This window comes from Musca autumnalis, unplaced genomic scaffold (genome assembly GCF_047663935.1).
Source record: "Musca autumnalis isolate F117 unplaced genomic scaffold, ASM4766393v1 scaffold_2, whole genome shotgun sequence".
In the NCBI taxonomy this organism is placed as follows: Eukaryota; Metazoa; Arthropoda; class Insecta; order Diptera; family Muscidae; genus Musca; species Musca autumnalis.
Window position 1 is genome coordinate 100535520 of NW_027411755.1, and position 25543 is coordinate 100561062.

Sequence of the window (25543 nt, forward strand, 5' to 3'; positions counted from 1 at the left end):
CCTATGTAGCCGGATGCGTCCAAATGTCTGAAAGAACTGTGATGTTAAAAATTATGGCAAAGCCACTAAATCTTAACATAATTCAAGTATACGCTCCAACATGTGATTCAAACAACGAAGATATGGAACAATTTTATGATGAAATAGAACAACTGCTAAAAATGACGAAGTCCCACGAGATTACAATTATCAAAGTAGGATGTGAGGAAACTTCAGGCGTAAGCGGAAAATATGGGCTAGGCATAAGAAATGAGAGAGGCGAACGACTTATCCAATTCTGTCAAGAATATAAACTGAAAATCTCAAATACAAGATTCTGCCTTCATCCAAGGCGACTATAAACGTGGAAATCACCACTGGACAACGGAGGAAATGTCGTAAGAAACCAAATATATTACCTTATTATAAACAACAGATATTCTTCCTTCGTAACAAAATGTTCAACATCTCCGGGGCCGATATTCCATCAGACCATAACCTTTTAATGTGCAATATCCGCATTAAACAATGGATAACATACGACATACGAAAGCTCCGCAATGAAAGGAGAAAATACGAAAACAAAAACTAAATCTTCAGTGCCAAGAAATTGAAGCTTTACATTATGACTTTAATCTTCATAAGAAACTAAAGGAAGTATCTGGTGTATATCGCAGAACATGACCAGGAATATTGTTCGACGATAACAACGAAGCTGTACATCTCAGAAAGGAAAAAGATTTGGCAGAATTATATAAAAGAACTCTTTTCAGACAGTGGAAGATCTTCATATAATAATTCGGTGCAAACTGATCTAACAGGAATCCCAATCAACGAAGAGGAAGTGAAAGATGCAATAAAAGCATTAAAAGAAAACAGAGGGACAGGACCGGGCGAAATACCCTCCAAAATATTAATTAGTCAGTCTATTCAACTATATAACACAGGCATATATCCCAATGACTGGCTTTTATCAATATTAATTGCCATACCGAAAAAATAGAGCACGAAGATGTAACGATTTCAGGCTGATAAGTCTAATGTCCCATGCACTAAAAATTTTCCTTCGAATTATACATACGAGGATCTATCTGCAATGAGAGAAATCTATGGGAACAACACAATTTTGGTTTAAAGAAGGAATGGGTACAAGAGAAGCACTCCTAGTATACAAATATTAATTCAAAAATGAAGAGATATGCAAAAGGACGTATTTTTATGTTATGTTTGACACAGTCCCACACTTATTAAAATTCTTAAATCTATAGGAATTGATGGAAAGGAAATAAGATGTATACAAAACCTATATTAGCATCAGGTTGCAAACATAAAAGTTGATCAAGAAAAGTAGTACGACAAGGCTGCATTTTATCGCCACTATTATTTAACATCTACGCAGAAAGGATATTTAGAGAGCCAATCAATAAAGAACGAATAGGTGTCAAAATTAGCGGAGAAATAATTAACAACATACGTTATGCCGACGATACAACACTTTTATGTAACAGTATGTCTGGCCTACAAAAATTAATGGAGAAGCTCACTCAATGCAGTGAAACCTATGGCTTGAGATAAACACACTAAAACCAAATACATGGTGGTTAGTAGGAAAAACTCCCACCAAAACACATCGCTGACCATACATAATTCGAAAATTGAGCATGTAAAGAAATTTAAATACCTTGGAGTACTATTAAATAAAGAGAGGAACACATCAAAAGAAATAAAATGCCGCATTGAACAGCCCAGAAATGCTTTCTTCAGATATAATAAAGTCCTCACAAGTCATGAATAGGTCTTCCAAATAAGTTTTATTAAATGTTACATATGGTCCGTGTTGCTGTACGCAGTTGAAACATGGACAATAAAATCTGTGGACGGGAAGAAACTGGAGGCCTTTGAAATTTGGCTATATCGAAGAATACTGAAGATTCCATGAACTGATCGTATCTCAAACGAAGATATACATACTAAGAAGGATGAAGATTGACAGACGGTTGCTAAAGACTATCAGAAAAAAAAAAATAGCATACCTCGGCCACATAATGAGAAACAACAAATATAAAACTCCACAAACGGTTCTCAAGGGAACGATTGAAGGAAAGCGTACCAGAGGAAGACGAGAAATTACATGGCTACGGAACATACAAGACTGGACAAATTTCTCTGAAGAAATACTCAGCAAATGTCACCTAAATTACGCTGGAGGAATATAAGAAGTAAATTTGTTAGCCAGGGTCGCATCCCGTGATATTTGCTTAATATTAATTCTTTTACTTTATATGTGAGGTCATTACCTAGTAAAAGTCCGTTATTAATGATTTAAAATAATGATTATCGAGATTAAACTGTATATATATATATATATATATATTTTTTTTTTCAAAATATGGAAACGAATTTTTAATAAAATCGTTTATACTTATCTCCTTTCATTTATTAAATTTATTCAATCGTTTTTATATATTTTCATTATTATTATTCAATTATTATGCTAGTTTGAGTTTGACATGTTTTAATACCTGTAACCCTGCACTGTAATTTATAAGGAATAATTAAAATAAATACCACTTTTCCTAGCATTCCAATATACCTTGGGATAAATAGAAGTGAATACCCGGAAATAATACACATTTACATATGTTGTAATAATCTATACAGCTTCTCCTGCTACCTATATTAACAATTGGACAACCGAACCGGCTTATTATCAAAATATGTTGACGAGGAGAAAATTACACTAAACTTCCTTATCGAGACACCTGGGTCACCTGAAAACAGCCCTGATGGGAGCGAAATGAGACTAAAATTTATAAAATAGCGAACTCAGTAGCTACCGGAAGATAAAACAAGCAAATTACCTTAAATTAAAAACCACTAGCGCTGCAAAGTACATCTCCGACATTAAAAAAAAATCAAATATAAACTTTTATATTTTATATCTTACACTTCCTAGCCTTTTTCACTTATTTTAAACATATGAATCACTTGTTCCCGGTTAAAGTTGTGGTTGTCCTGAGAACAAAATTGCACATTAATTCTAATATTCAATCAAGTTTTGGTAAACTCTGAAGACAGTTTTGCCTTACATTGGCGAATAATTTGTAACAAAAATTAACATTAATATTTAACTAGCTAAACCCGGTGCGCTTTGCTACCCCGACTAAGATAAAATATAATGGAATGCTATAATTATATTCCCTTTTTTAATATTTTAACGTATAAATATAGGAGATATGAAGGCGTTATATACCTATTCAGGGTTGTTTTGGAGCTACTATGGTATTTTTGTATCTTTTAGGAGGTAACACTCCTCCGAAAGCCTTTCCGCCAATAAGTATTCCTAATGATTTAGATATATCATAATAAAACATAAATCCTTGTTAAGTTATAATACTTAATAGCTGTAGCCTTGGTCAATTCCTTCCCAACTATAAGTACTTGTGTTAATAATGATGACTTCTACTCACTACTAAGTCTTCAAAATTTCATTGAAATTGAACATATGTAACAAAAACATGAAATCGACCGAATATATATATATATAGTAAATTTCAAATTTCCTTTACAATTACATAGAAAAAAAAAATAAAAACTTTTTTGGCGAGCACATCCGCTATTTTTGGTACATGGGTTACGAAAAAAATCGTGGTTTCAAATCTGTTCGCGTTCACAAAATTGGATGCTGCACTCAAAAGTTATATGCGGTTTTACTCTCTTGTAAAGAAAAAATATTTAAAAATTCCTATTGTGTTGTAATAAGAACATGTATATATGAATCGTTAGCAGCATTTGGTATCTATCCGTAGATGCTAAAATAGTTGCTAAATTTATTTTTATTTTCGCGGAAAATCAAAAAATATTGAAGAAATCTTGGAATAAATTTTATTTTTTCTAAATCAGAGTCCAAAAAATCTCTAAAAAAATAATTCAAAAATACGTACAGAATCTAGACAACGCGTAGAAAAATGTGGGACCAAAATTATAAAGATCGCGCTTATAACTTGCATATTACAGCAACAACAAAGAACGGAAACTTATTGTTGGAAATTATTTCAAAAATATATTTTTGGTTAAATACGAAAAATTTGAAAAATAAATGTTGGGGGTTATTCTATTATTTCGCTAAATTTCGATCCAAATCCTGAAGTATTTTGCTTAAACTTCTACGAAAAAAGTAATTAGTCATCGTGAAAGTATATTTGCTTTCTGTGATAAGCAATAGAAATAAGAAGTAGAGAGTAATATTGAAATTACAATCAAAGAAAAAACATAGAAGTTAAAAACCGTATAATTCGCGAATTGGTTTAAATAGGTTGAGGTGCATGTGCTTTTTGGATACAGGGAGTCCATGTCTATCAATATGCATGGATTTTCCCATGTTTTATTCAGCGGCCAAAGTGTGCCATCAGTTGCATCTTACTATTCAAAAACCTTCAAGTGGGCAAAAATTACGCGATGTGCATATGATTATAAGGTGCATCCGATTTCAATGGCAGCCTATTAAAAATACGTCAATATAAATTATTTTAGACAGATTCGCCAAGAACTGCGGATGTGCCACCACATTCTATTTTGGGATAAATAGGGATATTACTCTCGAATCTTTGTAATTTGTGACACACATTTTTGGCAAATATTATAATCGCGTATAAAGGATTACATTTCTGTGAAAATAATCAAAGAAAATCGCGGTTAAATTCGCGGAATTGTCAAAATATATTTTTGCAGATTTTCCTACTTTCAAGGTATCTATATCCGGCGTTTTAGTGGATGGATTCAAACGCGGAAGGGCTTATTAGATCCGGCACGTTAAAAAACTAAAATCACGCGGGGTTCAGCGGTACCTGTACGACAGTTGTAAATTTTAAAGCCAAAAAATAAGTTTTTTCAGAAAATTTACGCACCAAATTTTCGCCTTTGGACTCCTATTACTAGGAAGCTGTATGGAGCACACTCATGAGATATACATCGAACGACTTGGAATCGCTAGTTCTACAATCCTATAAACTAGTTTCGATTATTATCTAGTTGCACCATCTAATTATAAGAAAAATTCCAAAAACACTGAAATCAAAACTTCAAAATGTCAGCATCGATTTTAGGGGGATGCAGTGTATATATCGAAAAGTCATACACTAGAACCATATTGCCTAAGGGGTATTCTTTAGTTCTTTCTTTGAGCACAGGTTTGAATTTTCCGTGGTTTGGCCAGAAATCAAGAAAGAACACAAAAAAACTTGTAAACTTCAACACATTTTTCCCATTTTTTTATATTACCACCAGCGCAGCTTCCACGAAAATTATTTGTTATGGTCCATATTATGAGATCGTAGCTAAAACACTTCAATATATATAAATGTATTCATATTTTATAAAATATATTAACAGTTCGCGACTTATTAAATGGTGAACCTCAACTTCAACGATTGTAAAACTTTTTTGAATATTACCATATATATGTATATATATATTCCTATATGAACCGATCTCGATATAATTTGTTAAATTTATTTTTAGACCAAATCCACATTCCAAATTTCACTGAATCTTAACATACATAGCGTGTTTTGTGCATAAAATACAGGAAATCAGCCGAAAATATATATGGGAGCTATATTCAAATCTGAACCGATTTGGATATAATTTATCCCATTTATTTCTAGAACGAATTCCTCCACGCTTTCCAAATTTCAGTGAAATTGGATATACATATGTAGTGTGTCCAAATCTGCACCGGTCTCGATATAATTTGGCACATTTATTTTTGGAACAAATTCCGTCAGACGTGCCAAATTTCAGCGAAATTGGGCACATATAGCTTGTTTGATGCATCAAATACACAAAATCGGCCGAAAATATATATAGGAGCAATACCCAAATCTGAACCGATTTCGATATAAGTTGGCACATTTATTTCTAGACCAAGTTCTATAACACATTCCAAATTTCAGCGAAATTGGACATATGTAGCGTGCTTGCTGCATAAAAAACAGGAAATCGGCCGAAAATATATATGGGAGCTATATTCAAATCTGAACCGATCTCGATATAATTTTGCACATTTATTTCTAGAACAAATTCCGTCAGACCCTCTAAATTTCAGCGAAATTGGACATATATAGCGTGTTTGGTGCATCAAATGTGGAAAATCGGCCGAAAATATATATTGGAGCTATATCCAAATCTGAACCGATTTCAATATAATTCGGCATATTTATGTCTAGACCAAATTCCGTTACACATTCCAAATTTCAGCGAATTTGGACATATATAGCGTGTTTGGTGCGTCAAATGCGGAAAATCGGCCTAAAACATATATGGGAGCTACATTCAAATCTGAACGGATTTCGAGAAAATTTGGCACATGTATTTCTAAACCAAGTTCAGTCACACGCTCCAAATTTTATTGAAATTTGATATAAATAACGTGTTTGGTGCCTCAAATACATGAAATCGGCAGAAAATATATATAGGAGCTATATCCAAATCTGAACCGATTTCGATATATTTTTGCACATTTGTTTCTAAAACAAATTCCGTCATACATTCAAAATTTCAGCGAAATTGGACATATATAGCGTGTTTGGTGCATAAAATAAGGAAGTCGGCCGAAAATATATGTGTATGGGAGCTATATCCAAATCTGAACCGATTTTGATATAATTTGGCACGTTTAATTCCAGACCAAGTTCCGTCACACATTCCAAATTTCATTGAAATTGGACATAAATAGCATGTTTGGTACATAAAATAAGGAAATCGGTCGAAAATATATGTATGTGGGAGCTATATCCAAATCTGAACCGATTTGTATATAATTTGGTAAATTTATTTCTACATCAAAGTCCGTCACACATACAAAATTTGGAATTTGGGAGATTGTATCTGTAATAGTTCTAACGATATTTGCATACAAAATCTAAATTTTTTTGAGGTACCTCCGGTTTTGATACCATATCTCCAGATCAACGCGAAATATCAAAAAATTATATAGCCTATTTTCATTCCTGGCCATGCAACAATGTACCCTAAAAATTTCAGTAAGATCTGTTCAGCGGTTTTCGAGTCTATAAGGCACAAACAAACAAACGTACAAACAAATTTCAATTTTATATATATAGATGGAAGATGTAATAATGACCAAATAATAGAATAATGTCTTTTTGAAACATTTGTGCCAACATTCTGGACACTTATTTACATTCGTGGATATTCAAAATTTCTATCTACCATTTGCAAATTGTAGTATACTTTTGGGCAATAAATTCTATATTATAAGTCTTCTTTTGTTAAAGTTTCGATTTAATGAACAGATTTATAGCGTTCCGGTTAACTTGAAGTTTAACGTGATGATTCAATTTCAAGGAGGAGCATCTTGGCATTAACTCTCAATGTAAAAATTATATATTTAATGCCTCATATCCATCAGATAGTAAAAGAACACATATAATAATGGCCCATAGTCTATGAACTTTACCGAAAGTACGTATGAATAATTCCTATAAAATAAAAATGCCACTTTTAGAATTTATGATTCTAACATTCATTTCATTCCAGCGTATAAAATCTAGCATAAACTTCGGTACTCACCTTTCGTAGTCCTGTGAAATCTATACGATTATTTAAAAGCTTTAACAAACCAAATTGTTTTATTATGTATAAACATTTCCGTATAATTCAAAGCACAGACGCATAAAAAATGTTATAACAAAGAAGAATTGCAATGATTATTTAATCTTATACTCAATCTTCTAACGAAACAAATACAACTTGTAATATATATCCAAAAATTATTTCACTGTTTATGTATTTGTTTTTACTTGAAAAACAAGCCTTCACCCAGTTATATTACGAAAAATCCTATGTTGGTTTTTATCTGCGCACAATCCTCTCATGAAAATCATTATGGGGTAAGAATAGTATTCAATACATCACGACAACGCATGAACAGAGTTATGAGGGTTGAAGCAGTAATATGTACATATGTGTTTACTTACAAACTATTAGGTTTCTTTGCTTTTAAAGTATTTTATAATTAACCACTTTATTTTACCCTCCACCAAAATAAAACTTATCGTTACATATTCAACATTTTAAATTTATATCATGTACAGCCATTATCACTAGACATCGGATTTTGCATATTCGCATATTTTTTAATAACAGATACGAAGATTCTGATTGGACCGAAATTCGTTTCAAAGAAATCTAAATTCAATGGCAGTGTCATGTTTTGTACTTTTTTTTGCATATGAACAAAATATGCAAAAAATATGCAAACAATATTCAAAAAGTTTTTGGCCGAAAATCGTCATAAAAGTCGTAAAATTGACAATTAAAGTTGGAAAAAATCAAAACTTCAAAGTGCCCTAAATTAAGATTGTTGGCCGTTTAACGTCGTTTTTTAGCAGATTATTACGAGTATGCTATTGAGACCCCCTTACCACAGTGTGGATATACAAATAAGGTTATGTGTATATTCTAATACCTTTTTATTATTAACCTATTAAAAAATATAAAAATTGTTAAATTGTCAAATATTTTATGTAAAATTCAATATTTTCTTTGTCTTGATTGGTTGCATTAGTCTGGTTTTAACGCAAATGGAAAACATCTATGTCGGATTTATTTATGCGACACTAAAGTGTTTAGTTTGGTTAGATTTTAAGATTGTTAAAGTTTGAGCACAATAGGAATATGTTAACACATGCCACTGGGGCCTCGTAATTAAGAAAATCTCGATTTTTGGCTATTTGACCACTTCAGCGATCCATATCTATGAAACGTTTAAAGCTATTGGCCGTGTTATGCATGTTATGCATTAAATTAAATGCCATACTATTCTTAATATTTCCGAACAACAAAATACGTAAGTAGTACTGAATGCAAGATAATAAAGCCAATGCCCCGAAAACGCCTTGGGGTGAAAAACCCTTTTTACAGTGTTTTATTTAACTTGCTTTGGTGTCTGTTTAGTGCAAATCTAGTAACTTATTTTCCACACAGTTGTAGTTGACCAATCGAACTAAAACTTTGCACACTTTTCAGACTTGGATGACAATACATGAATATGAAACCAAAACCAATAAGGGTCCATTTTTTCTTAGAGCCCCCATATGGCGGTACCACCCGATTTAAAGTATTTTAAGGATTCTGTTTTAATTTTTAGGCCGAATTGGCTATAACTTGGCATTTGAAGGTTTTGGTATAACCCCTATATACAGTTACAGTGTTTTATTTATAAATGCACTTAAAACTAGAAAATAATTTTTAATGATGAAATCTCTCAAATAAAACGCTTGAATATGAATTAAAAATTGTGGCAATATTAAACGGAATGCGTTTTATTTGAGAGAATCCATCATTAAAAATTATTTTCTAGTTTTAAGTGCATTTATAAATAAAACATTGTAACTTATTTTTTTTATTATTTATTTTATATTATATTTATATTTATTTCTTCCCATATTATTAATTTTTGGGAATGAAATGTCTTTTACATTTTGTTCATATTTAAATTAATTTAAGAGACTGGCATAATGTGCTTTTGGAGGCCATATGGGTAAAGATGACTACTTGGTGGTGAACTCGACTCCTTGCTCTGCTATGTCGTTCAAAATTGATGTTCTGTGGTCAAATTGCAGGATCTTTTTCAAGAAATTCGGAGTTAATGCTTAATCTCTAGAACAACAAGTAAGTTGAAAAAAGTCTACCAGACGTAATTCGCCTGTAATTACGTCTGGGAATTTACGCAGTTGTTCTTTTGTAAGTTTGGTTTTTTCCACCTTCTTCTGCTTGTTTTGTTAAGATTTTTGTCGCATTTGGCTCTTTACGGTGGTTAGAACTATGTATCAAGTTCAGGACTAAGATACCACAGATGATTTATCATTTTATTATTTCCTTTATCTGATATTTGTTTCGTATTTCAATAAATCTTCAATGCGGTTTAGGTCTTATTTTGGACCTAAAAAATATTTCTGAATTTCGTTTTCACAATTTTTTGTATTAAACTCAATCTAATCCTTTTCAACCTATTGATTATGTTTACCCAATCCATCCTATATTATATCTATATAAACATTATCTTGTTCATTCTACGTTTTGTAAAATCAATAAGCCACACTCTCATTTATAACACTCAGTTGTTGTCGTTTTATACAAAATAAATAAACAAAATAAAAAAACGTTCTGGGCGTGTTACAACAGGCTCGAAAGATGAAAACACAAAGTGCTTCTACGACCTCTTGTTCTTGGGAAGTCAGCTAGGAAGTAGTTTTAAAACATTTTCGCCTACATCGAACTTGGATTTGACAATCGCAGACTATTCTTAAAGAAATCGCGTGAATATGTTTGGTTGATGTCCGGATGTGCTGCCAGTAAAAATCCTGCAGTCAAAAATCCCGCTCAACAATACTTCTAATAAGTCTGTACGCAGGTACAGAAGCTCTCGACCTAACATCTGCTAGGTCTTGTTTCTCCCCTGTGCTACTCATTTTCAGGAACGCCCAGGAGTTGTTCTTTACCCCCATACCAGAGGATACCAGAACAGCAACCCGTTCTTTCTGCTCTATTTTGGGAACACCTGGTAGTAGTTTTCCATGCCAGTGCCAAATCGCCTTGTTTGGGGTATCTTAACCCTTCCTTGAAGTTGTTGCGAGTATTTTTCTAAAGATCTTATATTTGTTGGGGTCCTCTCCGAGAGCTTCTACTGTAGATAAAATTATACGACTAACAAGTATCAGAAAAAGGAAATAACAAAATGATAAATCACCTGTGGTATCTCAGTCCTGAACTTGTTGGATTGGCATTGTTTGATCCGACAGTGCAAAACACAATAAAGAGTCAAATGGCGACAAAAATCTTAAAAAAGCGAGATGGAAACTTCTCCGGAAATATTCGACCCAAACTTACAAAAGAACAACTGTTCAAAATTCCTAAAAAAGGTCACATTAACTCCAAGTCGAGCTCACCACAGATTACAACCAATTAATTACAAAGGACGAACAACTAAAACAATGCGTTCTCCAAGTAGTCGGCTGTACCCAGATAGGCTCCATTTTCGCCCTAAGGCGTACGTAGTCACGTTAATCGGGACACTGGCTTTCTATTTCGAATTCAGTAATACTTACGCATTTAGTTTTTAACATAAAATGAACAGAATGACCTTTAATTTAATGCATAATACGGGCAAATAGCTATAACCGTTCCACAGATATGGGTCGCCGAGAGAGACGAGATTTTCATAACTTTGTTAACTTATTCCAATTGTGCACAATTGGCAATTTTAATCTTAAATCTATCTAAAATCTAAGTAAAAAGTTTAGGAGGCACCCCCCGCCTAAAAAAATCCGACATCGATTTCTTCACTTTGAGTTTAAACCAGCCTAAAGCTACAAATTAAGACAAAGAAAATATTGAATTTAAATAAAATGATTGATATTTTATCAAATTTTATATTTTTGCATAGTTTAACAAGAACAAATAGTATTACAACACCATATACCCTACACCACACTGTCGTAAAAGGTATCAATAACATAATAATGTGCTAAAAAATCGACTTTAAATGGCCAACATTCTTAATTTAGCACACTTTAAAGTTTTTTGATTATTTTTTCCAACTTTAATTGTAAATTTTACGACTTTTATGACGGTTTTCGCCCAAAAACTGTTTGCATATTCTGCATATTTTGCATATTTTTTGGCATATTTTGCATACATTTTGCATATTTTTTATATGACTCCAAATATCGAAAAATTTACCCTAAAAACGCCTAGATCCAAAATTTGAGTCCGATCGGATAAGAAATAAAAAACATGCAAAAATCCGATGTCTAATTATCACTGTATTCATCGCCAGTCTAAAGTACTCTCATATAGAGTGACTTTAATCTTAGGCCTTTAGTTAATATTCTTCTTTTTATCTAAGTATTGGCGTTGTTTGTTTTGTGGCGTGAACTTTTTATAAAAGTTTAGTTCCGGGTCCGAATAATCTTAATATATAAAAGAGATTAGTGATCATCGCCCAGAGAATACGCTGAAGAAAGAGACTTGAATCTTGATATTTGGCATGGGAATCAAGGTTGGGAAGTGGTGTTGATATAAGAAAATCGTTTTGGAAATTCGTACTAAGGTTACGAAAGGAACTAAATTTAGTACAACTCGGAGTTAAGATTACTGTTGGAGTATTGCATTGAGATAATTTTGGAAATTCGTACTTATCTGTACGAAAAATACTAAATGGTAATAAATTCAGTACGACTTGAATTTGGGTAAACCAATAGAGCTGGAAACGGATAGATCTGGAAACCTGAAATTTGGAATTAAAATTACTGTTGGAGTGTAGGATTGAAATATAGAGGTATTTTTGGAGTACGAAAAGTACTAAATGGTACTAAATTTTGTACAATTTGGATTTGGATGAACGAATAGAACTGGAAACCTGAAATTTGGAATTAAAATTATTGTTGGAGTGTAGGATTGAAATATAGAGGTATTTTTGGAAATTCGTATTTATGTGTACGAAAAATACTAAATTTAGTACAACTTGGAGATATGGAGGTAGTTTACGAAATTCGTACTTATGTGTACGAAAAGTAAAGTACGAGAGCGGTTTGGAAACTTCTTAGCCTATCAATGAAAGAGAATAGTTAGTTTTTCAAAAATATTTTTATTTTTCAATAGAATCTCCTGAAACTTCAATACACTTAGTCCAACGCTTTTCTAGCAATTCTATCCCTTGATTAAAATAGTTTTCCTCAAGGTCTTCAAAATAGTGGTTTACAACTGTAATTGCATCTTCATTTGAGGTAAAACGCTTGCCAGCAAGGAATTTTTTTAGATTTGGGAACAAGTAAAAGTCACTGGGAGCTAAATCAGGAGAATAAGGTGGGTGGTCAAGCAACTCGTACTTTAATTCGTTGATTTTAGCCATTTTTAAAACACTCCTGAGCGCTGGTGCGTTGTCTTGATGAAAAATTATTTTTTTGTGTTGTAAGCCAGGACGTTTTTCTCGAATTTGTACAGATAATTGATCCAAAAGGTTGCAATAGTACTCTGAATTTATTGTTTTACCCTTTTGCAGATAGCCAATCAATAAAATACCTTTGAAGTCCCAAAAACCCGTTGCCATAACCTTACCAGCCGATTGAATTGTTTTTGCCTTCTTTGGGGAACTTCCTCCAGCTTCAGTCCATTGTTTGGATTGTGGTTTTGTCTCTGGAGTATAGTGGTGGATCCATGTCTCATCAACAGTTATGAAACGACGCTTAAAATCCATTTTATTTCGCTTGAAACGATCCAATCAGCTTGAGAAATGTTCATTCTTAAGCGTTTTTGATCGACTGTTAACAAATGCGGCACCCATCTTGCAGAAAGCTTTTTCAGCTGTAGTTCTTCATGCAAAATTAAATGGACTCGATCATTTGAGATGCCCATGATATTAGCAATTTCACGCACTTTTATTCGTCGATCATTTAATACCATATCATGCATTTTGGCTACAATTTCTGTTGTTGTTGCTGTTTATGGACGTCCACTACGTGGTTCATCTTCAATGCTTGTACGACCACGTTTAAATTCAGCAACCCAATTTTTTACTGTTGCATATGAAGGAGCACTTTCACCTAACACATTCACCATATCATTATGAATTTCTTGTCCCTATAAACCTTTTTTATGTAAATATTTAATGACAGCACGCATTTCTAATTTTTCCATTGTTAAAAAATAGCGGATGCGTCTTTTTTGAATACCTGTTTCTATATGAAGGAGTTGCCAAAATTTAACATGTGTTCATAATAGAGATGGAAGTTTCCAAAACACTTAACTTTTTTCTGTTTATACCGCGCTTTTTGTGCTAGGCTAAGAAGTTTCCGAACTGCCCTCGTATACGAAAGATAGATTTGGAAGAACGAAATTTGGTGCAATTTTGATTTGGGTGAACACGACTAGAGCAAGAAACCTGAAATTTATAATTATGATTACTGTTAGAGTGTAGGATTGAGGTATGGAGGCAATTGTGGAAATTAGCACTTACGGACAGAGATGGAATCCTGAAATTGGGAATTATGGTTAATGTTAATATATAGGATTGAAGTAGTTTTGGAAATTCGTACTTATGTGTACGTAAAGTGCTAAATGGTACTAAGTTGTGTACAATTTGGATTTGAGAGATCGGATAAAGTTTGAATCGTGATATTTGGAATTATGATTCATGGGCGTAGCCAGGTATGTGCAGGGTGGGGCAGCTGCCCCCTACAAAAAGGTTCAGTTGTATGTAAAAAGACCCAAATGGCAAGTTTCTGAGGCAAAAAGTCTATTTTCCATTTCCATTCTTGGAACTTTGGACCGCTTAATTAGAAAAACATTTCAACCTGACAACGCTTCATGATCACATACCGGGCTGTCAAAGATATTACATCTAACATTGTAAAATTTTAAAATATTCAATCAAAAGAAGAACAAAATTGTTTCGCTCGACAACTAAACACCGTTAACATAATTAACGCTTTTTATACCCTACACCACCCTGTGGTAAGGAATAATGTGTTAGTGCATTTGTATGTAACATGCCTAAGGAAAAGAGATAGACCCATAGTTACTTCTATGGATATGCATAGAATCACTTTCTGAGTCGATTTATGCATGTTCGTCCGTCCGTTCACAACGTACAGGTCGCATTTATTGTTCGATTTGCCTGAAAATTGAGGAAGATAATTTTTTAGCCTAATGGAGAACGCTATTGCTTTTGGTGAAAATCGGTTCAGATTTGAATATAGCTCCCATATATAATTTCGGCCGATTTGAGGTATTTGATGCATCAAACACGCTGTATCTGTCCAATTTTGATGAAATTTAGAATGTGTGATGGAATTAGGTCTATAGATAAAGATGCCAAATTATATCGAAATCGGTTCAAATTTGGATATAGCTCCCATATAAATTTTCGGCCGATTTTTGGTATTTTCTGCGCGAAAGACGTCATATATGTCCGATCTCGATGAAATTTGGAATGTGTGACGGAATTTGGTCTAGAAATAAGTGTGCCTAATAATATCAAAATCGGTTTAGATTTGGATATAGCTCACATATATATATTTGACCGATTTTTGGTACTTGGTGCACGAAACACGTTATATATGTCCGATCTCAATGAAATATGGAATATGTGACGAAATTTGGTCTAGAAATAAGTGTGTAAAATTTTATCGGATTTGGATATGGCTCCCATATATGTTTTCGCCCGATTTAAGGTATTTGATGCACCAAAGACGTGATGTATGTCTCATTTTGATGAAATTTTGAATGTGTGACGTTGTTTGGTCTAGAAATATATGTGCCAAATTTATCGTACCTGTTCACATTTGGATTTAGCTCCCATATATATTTTACCTATTCACAGTGGTGTAGGGTATCATATAGTCGGCCCCGCCGACTTTGATCCTTTCCTTACTGGTTTAAAATGGAAAATACGTGGGAAGGTATGGTTAGTAAGACTATGTCTAAGAATTAAAAAAGTTAGACGCGATAAAGAATTGTTGGCGTAGACATGTGATGAGTTTTTTGTGTAGTTTTTATTGTAATTTATATGCTCTTTGGAGTAGAACTCTCGGTATCGCGACGTATCCGCGAAACTATTTATATGTGGTAGAAGGTAACACTGAGTACTACATGTGTAGAAAAATTTATCCGCGTATGGCCGCGCAAACTTATAAAAACCTATTAATAGACAGTGTGACACATAAAAATTTGGATATTTTTAAGTATTGGGCTGTGCTGGGAGTGGGACTTGTCAATATTACTCAAGTCGCCAAATTTGATAGTTATCTTAATGGATTTATACAAGGCGTTGAAATCTTTTATGTTTAAGATCTATTAATTTAGTAACTGGGCCTACAAACACCTACTAAATTTAAAAATCTTAACCTGTAATTATAAAGTATTCAAAAATCGGACGCGATCGCGGTATTCTACTTCCAAATCATCAATTAATGATGGAGGTCACAATTTGGAAATTTGGTACAATTTGAATTTGGGTGAACGGATAGACATCTGGAATTAAGATTACTGATGGAGTATATGTGCATGAAATGTATAAATGGTACTAAGTTTATTACATTTTGGATTTGGGGGAACGAATAGAGCTGGAATTGGGAATTAGGAATAAAGATAGCGGAATCATGACTAAAATTACGCTTGAAGTGTAGCGATGTAGTTTTGAAAATTCGTACTTATGTGTACGAATATGTAACCAATAACGAAATTATTTAAATTACTATAGGATATTAAATGATCTTATCTCTGTTCAGAACTGCACGAATCTACTAATTTCTGCTATTTTATTCGATATGGTATGGTTTTACATGGCTGAAATACTCAAGAAATGTCGCCAACATTACTGAGGGGTATTTTGCCACCATTGGAAATTTGATGTTGCTTGGCCTGGGAATCGAACCGCAGACCTTCTGAGTGCAAGAGGGGTGGTCATACCATTGCACTACGGTGGCACCAAAGGAAACTCCCCATCGGTAGGAAGAATTGTTATCGTAGTAAACATTTGTAGATTCTTGCAGGTTCTGGAACAGACATTATGTTTCAAATTGCATGTAGAAAATATCAACATACAAATTAAAAAATCGGAGTTAAAGCAATATATCGTCTGCTCCGTCGGAAAAGGTCGTAAGTCCCTTTTCATAAATTTTTCAGGAGGAAGAAAAACATTCCAGCGCTTTCTGTATTACAGATTTTATTATGGTGGTAAAGGCAGTATTCCTTGTTTATTTATTCCGCTTCAATACCTGTACTTCGTATGATCGAATTCCGTCGAGTTTGGGAGTTAATTGGATGTCTTTGGACTTACGACATTTTCCTTGTACAGTTTTGTGTTTCTGCATGGACTTACGACCTTTTCCTACAATTTACGGATTTTTTAAAATAAAATATTTATACTTTACAAAACAATATGGATAGGATATTATAAGTTCGTTTTGTCCACTATTCGTGTAATATCGCGAAGTATTCGTCGTAGACCCCCTTGCCATTGTTTCATATCTTGAGAGATGAAGTGATCTAGCTATGTGTGTCAATCTGCCCATTAACAATTGTAATAAAACTCCATGCCTCAATTATGGACCGATCGTCACGAAATTTTGTGGAGACGTCGATTTCCGACCAGAAGTGACCCCATTAGCTGTTGGTCATGTAGATCGCAATAATATTTCGATCGGCGTGAAATTTTTTGAATGATTTGAGTTTAAGGCAAAGAAGAAGCTTGCAATTTAACATGATGATCAGATAATAATTAGCGGGTTTAATGGACCAAAATTTTTGGGTTAAATCTATAGCTAAACCCGGTGCGCTTCGCTACCCCGACTAAGATAAAATATAGTGGAATGCTATTATTATATTATATATTTTTTCCAGGTCATATACATATTAACATATTGTTATATCTTAAATTGCTCTTAGGATAACTCCCACTTTTATGTATAATAGCTGAACCCGTTGCGCTTCGCTGCCCCGAAAAAAAAAATATAATGGAATCCCAGCAAAATAAATTGGAAGTAGTGCAATGTATACTAGTTCTTTCACGGCATGTTTTTATGCAGTTCAAACGGAGACGTGAAAAAGGCACTCCATTCCTCACATTTTAACCGCATTTGGATGCAATCCAAATAATCACATCCATTTGTCACATTTTAACAACATCTGGAGGCAGTTCAACGGAGTCGTGAAAAAGGCACTCCAATGCCTCACAATTTAACAGCATCCGGAGCAGTGCAAACGGAGTCGTGAAAAAGGCACTCCGTTCACTACATTTTATTAGCAGTTGTTAGAGATCCCTACATGTACATAAATCAGTTTGTACATCTCTACACGCGGCGGAATACATTTCCAAAAAGAGATAATCGTGTTAACATTTATAAACATTTGTTAATACAAACTAAATAATATTTAATTTGTGAACATTTTTCCGGTAACTCACGAGAAGAAAATTTCCCAATGAAGTGCTGTTGGAGTACATGTCGAAATCTTAACAGGTGATGGGAAGACAATATCAAACCCATTTAGCAGATGAAGCAAAAGCACTTAAGCTTGGATTAAATGAAGAGCGGAGGAAATACACATTTTTGCGATTGAAATTTGTGTTAATTTAATAAAGTTATTAATATTTTTGTTTTACACAAATAATAAATGCATTTTATTTTGTTATTCAAAACACGTGCTCTGAACTGCCTCCTATTCTACCCCAAAGGGTCAGTTAAAATGCAATGCCAAAGGGTCAGTTAAAATGCAGTGCCAAAGGTTCAGTTAAAATGCAATGCCAAAGGGTCAGTTAAAATGCGGTGCAATGGAGTGCCTCTTTCCGGGGTCACTCCCTTGTAAAAATCATGAGTAAAAATGCATAATTTGATGCACTTCCAAATCACTTGTACATATCATTTAACTGCCTCTTTCGAGGCAAACTTTTCGCTGGGAAGATATAATTATATTAACTTTTTAATATTTTCACGTATAAATATAGACTATATAAAGGTGTTCTCTACCCATTCAGGGCTATTATGGTATTTTTGTATGTTTCAGGAGGTAACACTCCTCCTAAAACTTTTTCGACTATAAGTATTCCTACGTAGGTTATATATACTCTTACACTATTAATTTCTCTCTAATTCGACAGATTGGATTTAGATCTACCTGACTGAATAAAATTAAGAATAGAACCATTTTTGAGAACCTTAAATTTGAGGATAGTTGTAATTTATTTTATACATGGGACTTATTTTTTCCAAGTCATATACATATTAACTTATTGTGACACCTTAAATTACACTTGTATTTACTATTTTTAGTCCAATAATGCTTTAGATATATCATAATAAAATATCCCTCATAAGAAATCTCTCACAGATATGATATTTCATAGCTGTAGCCCTGGTCAATTCCTTCCCAAATATACATAAGTACTTGTGTATATAATGATGACTTCTACTGACTATTTCAAAATTTCATTGAAATTATACATACGGAACAAATTTGTTGTTGTCCGCTGAACAAATTACATTTGTTCAAGAAGAGAAGAAATTTGGATACCCACATTCGTTGTTGTTGCCATCAGAGCAATTTGCTATCGTTGTGAAGGAAATTACTCATATTTTCGCAACATCATTCCTTCATCATCATCAATTACATCAACAAAACACAGGTACGTAAATCAGTTTCTGTGCAAAAATTAAGCAAACCCGCGAGTGTTGTTGGTTTTGAATTCCAAGTTGCACGAAAAAATAAATTTTTTCGGTTTAAAATTATTCGCTACATCGCGCATGGGTCGCCTTGTTCGTTACAACTTCGCTAGTGTATCCATATTATTGTCTCGCAATTCACGCATTTCATACAGTCCACTTAGTCGTAGCAGTAATTGTAGTGATCCTAGCCAACAGTGCTGCTTATTTCAATTTGTTGTTGTCCCTTTATTATTTCGTTTCTATTTTCGAAAATAAAACACTTTAATTGTAAACACAACAACAAATTTCCATTTGTCGTTGATCTTTTCAGAGATCATTTCTAGCTAGTGCTGTTCCTTTGAATTTGTTGTTTTCTACTTTTCTCGTTTGGTTCTGTTTTCTAACGCAGAACCCTTTTAGAGAAATAATTACAACAACATCACTACAATTATTCGCTATTCATTTCGCAGTGTTTATTTATTTCTCACTTAAAGGCTTCGTAGACACACCCGCTTTCTTGTTAATATCCCCAGCCAGCAGTGAGAAATAACAACACCCCTTTCCCCAATAAATTTGCGGCTACTTTTTGAAATCTCGTTTCTAACCCAATTTACACTATTGATCTCTTTTATTAGTTGTTATTGTTGTTGTTATTCCCCAAGGTGTTTTCTAACGAAGCCCTTGAGTTGAGAATTTGCATTGGCAAATTTACATTAACAATACATATTGCTACAGTCATTCTGTCGTTTGGTTTATTTGTTGTATAGATCGTTCTCCACCAACCAAACGCATTCGTTTTAATTCTCCTGGAAGTATTGATATTCCTATTTGAGAATTTGCATTCTAATTGTAATAACAACGTACATCTTTCCACGCACAATTATAAAGCGTCGGTTAGATTACGTTGTAAACATACCAACAAAGTTCTGTCGATCAATGCTTGATCGTTTGTAGCGTCGGTACTTGAGTGGGAGCTTCGCTGCCCACACAGAGCCATTTCTCTGCTTGTTTTTTATTACCCTTTGTGGTATTCGTAGTCGACACTCGCACAGTGGGGCATATCGTCTCAAAATATTTATTTTTTCTTATATTTTTGGTAGAATATTTTCGATTAGATTTCTTTGCTTTTTACTTCGTGTGGTGCTATAATACCATTTGTTGTTGTTTATCTTCGGTTAAGGCACCCTACTTTCGGCATTTTATGCAGTTTATAAATATAATTATATTAAATTTGGTTGAATTGAAAAAAAAATTGCATCTAAAAATCGTGTACCCTACAGTCGGTACTGGTACATTTTCTCATTGGTCGAAGCAAATAACTTTAAAAAATCCACCAATATAAATATTTTTCGATTTTTACCTGCTGCTTTCGTTTAAAAATCTCGTTCTTGAAATTTGTTTGGCTTTTTTGACGTCTTGTTTATTGTACCCTACACCCTGCAAGCGAGGTTTGGTAGAACACTCGAAAAAATTGCAATTTTTTTTGGAAATTTTCTTCTTGTTTTGCTCTAAATTCTCATTTCAAATTACATATCTGTCGTTATTCTTCAATTCTTTTAGAAACAATATTGATAATTTCTATATTCTCTAGTCGGCAAATTGTCCCAGTTAGGTACTTGTGTTCAATTTCTTATCCTTCTTGGAACTTTGCTGTCAACTCACGTACTCTACTGGTGGAATTTTGGATTTTATATTCCATTGTCGCAAATTAGAATAATTTTCGACCCTTTCATTGGTTGAGTATTCGCACTCGTTTGTACTTTCTTTGTTTTGCATCCCCATTTGATGGAATCGTATTGGTCACACCTTCAACTTCTTTTACAGTACTTCACTCGTTATCGCCTTTCTAAATTTGCGACGCTTGGACGCTTGGATAACACCCCTCGTGCGTTTCATTCGAGCTGCCGACGCTCTTGTTAAATTTGATTCGTTTTTCGAACGTATTAACCCTGAGAAGCACACCGTATTCAGTCTCGAAATACACGGTTCCGAGCTTTCTCAGTTATGGACAACATTCAAATGCACTTACGAGAAGTGCCTTGACCATCTGGCGACATTCCAGAGTCCTCAACCCTCTGACAAAAATGTCGTCGAGGGTAAATACGACAGCTCCTTTCGGGCTTATCAACATTGCCTTTCGGCAATAAACCAGAAGCTAGAGAAGCTAAAATCGTCCAAGTCCTCCCCATCATTGATTGGACCAACTCCACAAAACACTCCACCAATGGTTCCTCAACCACTTTCATCTTCGGAGGAACTCCGAGTGAGTACGTCTATTCCCCCATCGACTTGTTTGAACACAAAACCCTTTGTGTCAAATAATTGTAAAGAAATCAAAAAGTCTCCTTTCTTAGTCGTCTCCCTCATGTCGATCCACCTTCTCACAATTTAGTTTTGCCTCCTATCGACATCGAAGTCTTTACTGGATATTTCATTTCATGGCCAACCTTTCGAGATCTTTTTAGTACAATTTTTATCAAAAATTCTCGCTTGAGTGACATTGAGAAATTATGTCACTTAGTTCAAAAAACCAGCGGTGAGGCTCAAGAATTTGTTTCGAAATTTCAACTCACCCATCCTAGTTTTGAATTAGCTTGGAAGGCGTTGGAGGATGTGTATGATAATAAACGTATCCTCGTAAATAATCACCTCAATCTTCTTTTCGGCCTTCCAACAATAGAAAAAGAATCGATCTCTGGGCTAAAAGCTCTCCAGCGCGGAATAAATAGTTGTATTTCCGCTATGTCTGTTTACGACGTTGTAACGGATCATTGGGATCCAATTCTTGTTCATCTTTGCTTGCAACGTCTTCCTCAACATACAATCGCTCGGTGGGAACAATGTGTCAAAGAGAAGTCGTCTCTTTCGACATAGAAACAATTAGATTCGTTCCTAACAGATAGAATACCAACTTTGTTGTGCATAGAAAACTTTACTGCTATGGAAAATCTCAAAACATCATATTCGCAAAATTGTCGATCTCCGCTAAAATCATCTTCTCCAATTAGTCGTCCAAATTATAAAACTAGGTCATCTAAACTGAAATCGTTGTTGAACCATACATTTGTGATGTGCCCAAATTACGGGCATCTTCTTCGAAACTGTTCTCGATTTATAAAACTTTCTTTCGATGACAAGTTTTCTATTGCTAAAAAATATCGCCTTTGCATTAACTGTCTCTCGAATGGGCACCAAGTTAAAAAATGCAATAGCAACCACCATTGTTCTGTTTGTAAAGGCAGACATCACACGCTACTTCATCGTGTCAAAAATAGTAACACTTCCTCAAGCTTGTTGCAAAAGTACTTTGTCGAATTCCTCATCAACTACATCCAAAACTAGTTCGATTTTAACCAATGGTAGTTCTGTCTCTAACTCGTATAACCGCCAAGTTCTGCACACAACATAAAATAGAGATGTGCTCTTGGGAACTGCGATTGTAAACGTCGTTCACAATCACAAAAATTATGCGGTTCGAGCCATAAGTGACCCTTCGTCGGAGGTCTCTATAGTCACAAAGAGACTACAAAAAACAATTGGAGTTAAAACTTGTTCATCTAAAGCTACTTTGTCTGCCGTAAATAGTAATGAAATTCAAAAGAAATTTGTTATTTGACTTTATCGTCCCCTCAGAACTCGGAAAGTATGCTACTTGCTGATGTGTTAGTCTCACCTACCATTTCGAAAAACTTGTTTTCGTTGTCTTCCATATCGAGTCTGCGCTCTAATTTGTCTCATCTCAAACTAGCAGATACATCCGAAAACAAGCCAATTGATTTGTTATTGGGCGCTGATCTATACTCCAAAATTTTGTCGGCTGAGTCACCTCACATTGTTTTGAATTCTTTAGTGGCTCAGAAAACTATATTCGGTTATATCGTAACCGGCCCAATACCTCATAGTAGACTTACATAGACGATCAAAGCGAACCATTTTAACAAAATCGTAGTTTAATTGCATTTGAAAATCTCGCACATTATTTGAACATGCTCAATAGAAACTTGATTTGCGTACCTCTAGCTTGAAACACAACCTACTAACTCTAGTTTAAGTTTGCTCGCGAATTTAGTCTAACTCTGTTGCCTGCAGTCGTAGTTGATGTCACGGCCTTGTGAACGTTATTCTGCACACCTGCAACTTTACTTGATATTTAACTTTCGAAGGAGTCACACTCCTATTGCTTTCGTTCGTAGCTTCACATTCAAAAGGTAACCGTTTCTTGTACCAAGAAACTCACTTTTACCGCCAATAAACCGAAAATATATTTGAAACTGATACACTCGTGTTTGTCTTTTATTTCTTCTCTTTTCATCCCTGAGCTATCGACGGTCAATGGTATCACGCCAACAACGGTTACAATGAACTAAAATACTGATCCGCCAAAAGATTTTTAAAAACATTGATATAAATGAAAGATAATTCGAGCTTGAGGTCTGTTGTTGATGTTTATTTTTCTTTATTTAATATTTCGGAATGGGTGCCACCGTGGTGCAATGGTATGCACACCCGCCTTGCACGCAGAAGGTCGTGGGTTCGATTTCCGCTCCCCTCAGTAATGTTGGCGACATTTCCTGAGTATTTCAGCCATGTAAAACTTCTCTACAAGTGGTGTCTTAGGGCACTCCGTTCTGACTCGGTCATAAACTGTAGGTCCCATATCATTGAGCTAATATGAATCGGGGTGCACTCATTGATATGAGAGAAGTCTCCCTTGTCCCGCCTGGAATGTTTGTGGAACAGTTATATATATAATATTTCGGAATTCCTTGAATTCCATCTTTAGGAAGTTTATTTTATATACAAAACAAAAATAATAATAAAGCACGACTTAATATTTATATCACAGCATTTGTTACAAACTAATAAAAATGTATAAATAAATAAAGACGAATAAATAAATAAAAATGTATAATCACAGAAAAATAAGATCGCTTACGTGTAAATAATATTAATTCTAAAAAACTAGTGTAGCATGTCTACCGTCGTCAAGAGTCCTTATTGCATTGAATATTATTTCCTGATTGCACGATCTCTTCTCTGAATAAGTTCTCTGTAACAATAAGCTGTGTTGTCAGTATCTGTTTTGCTGTTTATCCTTTTTGTTGTTGGTAAGCTATCTATGTGTAGCATCTCCAGTGTGAGTCTCTTGTTGTAATTGTTTTCAGTTTGTAATATTTTCACTTCGTCGATGTTTGGTAAATGGTTATACTGTTTACAGTGCTGGGCAAGCACGTCTGTATATAATATTATGCTTATCCATCTTCGTAATTTTGATTTTTAAACTACTGAACAATGATTTTTTTGTGTAATTCGAACGGTGTGCTATCGTGTATTTGATTTTGTCGTATATGTTTGATTTCTCAAATCGTTCTGATATCTCTGGTACATATACCAGGGATTTATATATTTTGTCTGTTTTTGTTTCTTGTATTCTAGGTTTATAATTGTTGATTAGGGATTTTTTCGTATGCATTGGGAAGTTTTTCATGTTCAATATGTTTTAAATTTTTGCTTTGTTTTCGTCGTGGAATTATGTATCGCTTATATTTAGAACTTTATTTATTAGATTTTTGGCCGTGTTTATAATTGTCCTTTTAGTGTGTTTGGAGTAGTAGTTTATAAGTCTCCCAGAGGCAGTGGGCTTTTGGTACCAGTTTAAGTCGATGCTGTTATCTTCATTTTTAATTATTTAGACGTCAAGATATGGTAATTTTCCATTGGTTTCTTCTTCCAATATGAATTTTATGTTTTTGTTAAATTTTTTTAATACTGTTAGTGTCTCATCTATTGAATCTTTTTTAATGATCGCGAACAAGTCATCAACATATTTTATAAGCATTTTTGGTTTTTGTGACAGCAAGTTCAATGAATTATTCAATAACGTTGCCATCACTAAGCCTGCAATGATTGGGGATGCAGGCTATCCCATATGTAATCCCACTATCTGTTTGTAAAATTTTTCTTCGTATTTAGAATATCTGTTCTCCTTTATGCAGAATTTAACAATATTTATGAACAAGTTCTTTGGAATTTCTGTATGTAATTGTATTTCAGCCCACCTCTCTTCAATAATTTTTAATCCTAAATCTACGGGTATACTCGGAAACAGTGAAAGCACGTCAAAGGAAACCATTATTTCGTCATCATCACAAAGAACTGTTTCAACACAAAGAACTAAGACAACTGATGAGTCCAAGTGGCGTTGGACGAAGCTAGTCTTCTCTGCCTTCCCTAAAGTAAATCAATTTTAACTACACGTACTTTAAAAACATGTTGTTTTTAAAATTTGAAAAGTACACATCTGTGATTAAGCTGGCTTACTTTACAAATAAGAAATA

The 25543-nt window shown here is 34.0% G+C and overlaps 1 protein-coding gene and 1 long non-coding RNA gene across 3 annotated transcripts in view; one reads left to right on the forward strand and one right to left on the reverse strand.

Moving 5' to 3' along the window:
* The window catches only part of Cdk5alpha (Cdk5 activator-like protein), a 244971-nt gene extending 237059 nt beyond the window's left edge, over positions 1-7912 (reverse strand). The window contains exon 1 of one of the 2 annotated variants that reach the window (XM_073968620.1): positions 7573-7912. The gene's annotated coding sequence lies outside the window, so the exon portion shown is untranslated. The remainder of the gene's footprint in view (positions 1-7572) is intronic. The other variant, XM_073968621.1, reaches the window with a different exon arrangement.
* Positions 7913-8015: 103 nt separating this feature from the next.
* Positions 8016-18178, forward strand: LOC141394359 (uncharacterized). The gene is made up of 2 exons (XR_012410378.1): positions 8016-8090; positions 17452-18178. It is a non-coding gene; the product is annotated as an uncharacterized lncRNA (long non-coding RNA).
* Positions 18179-25543: the final 7365 nt, after the last annotated feature.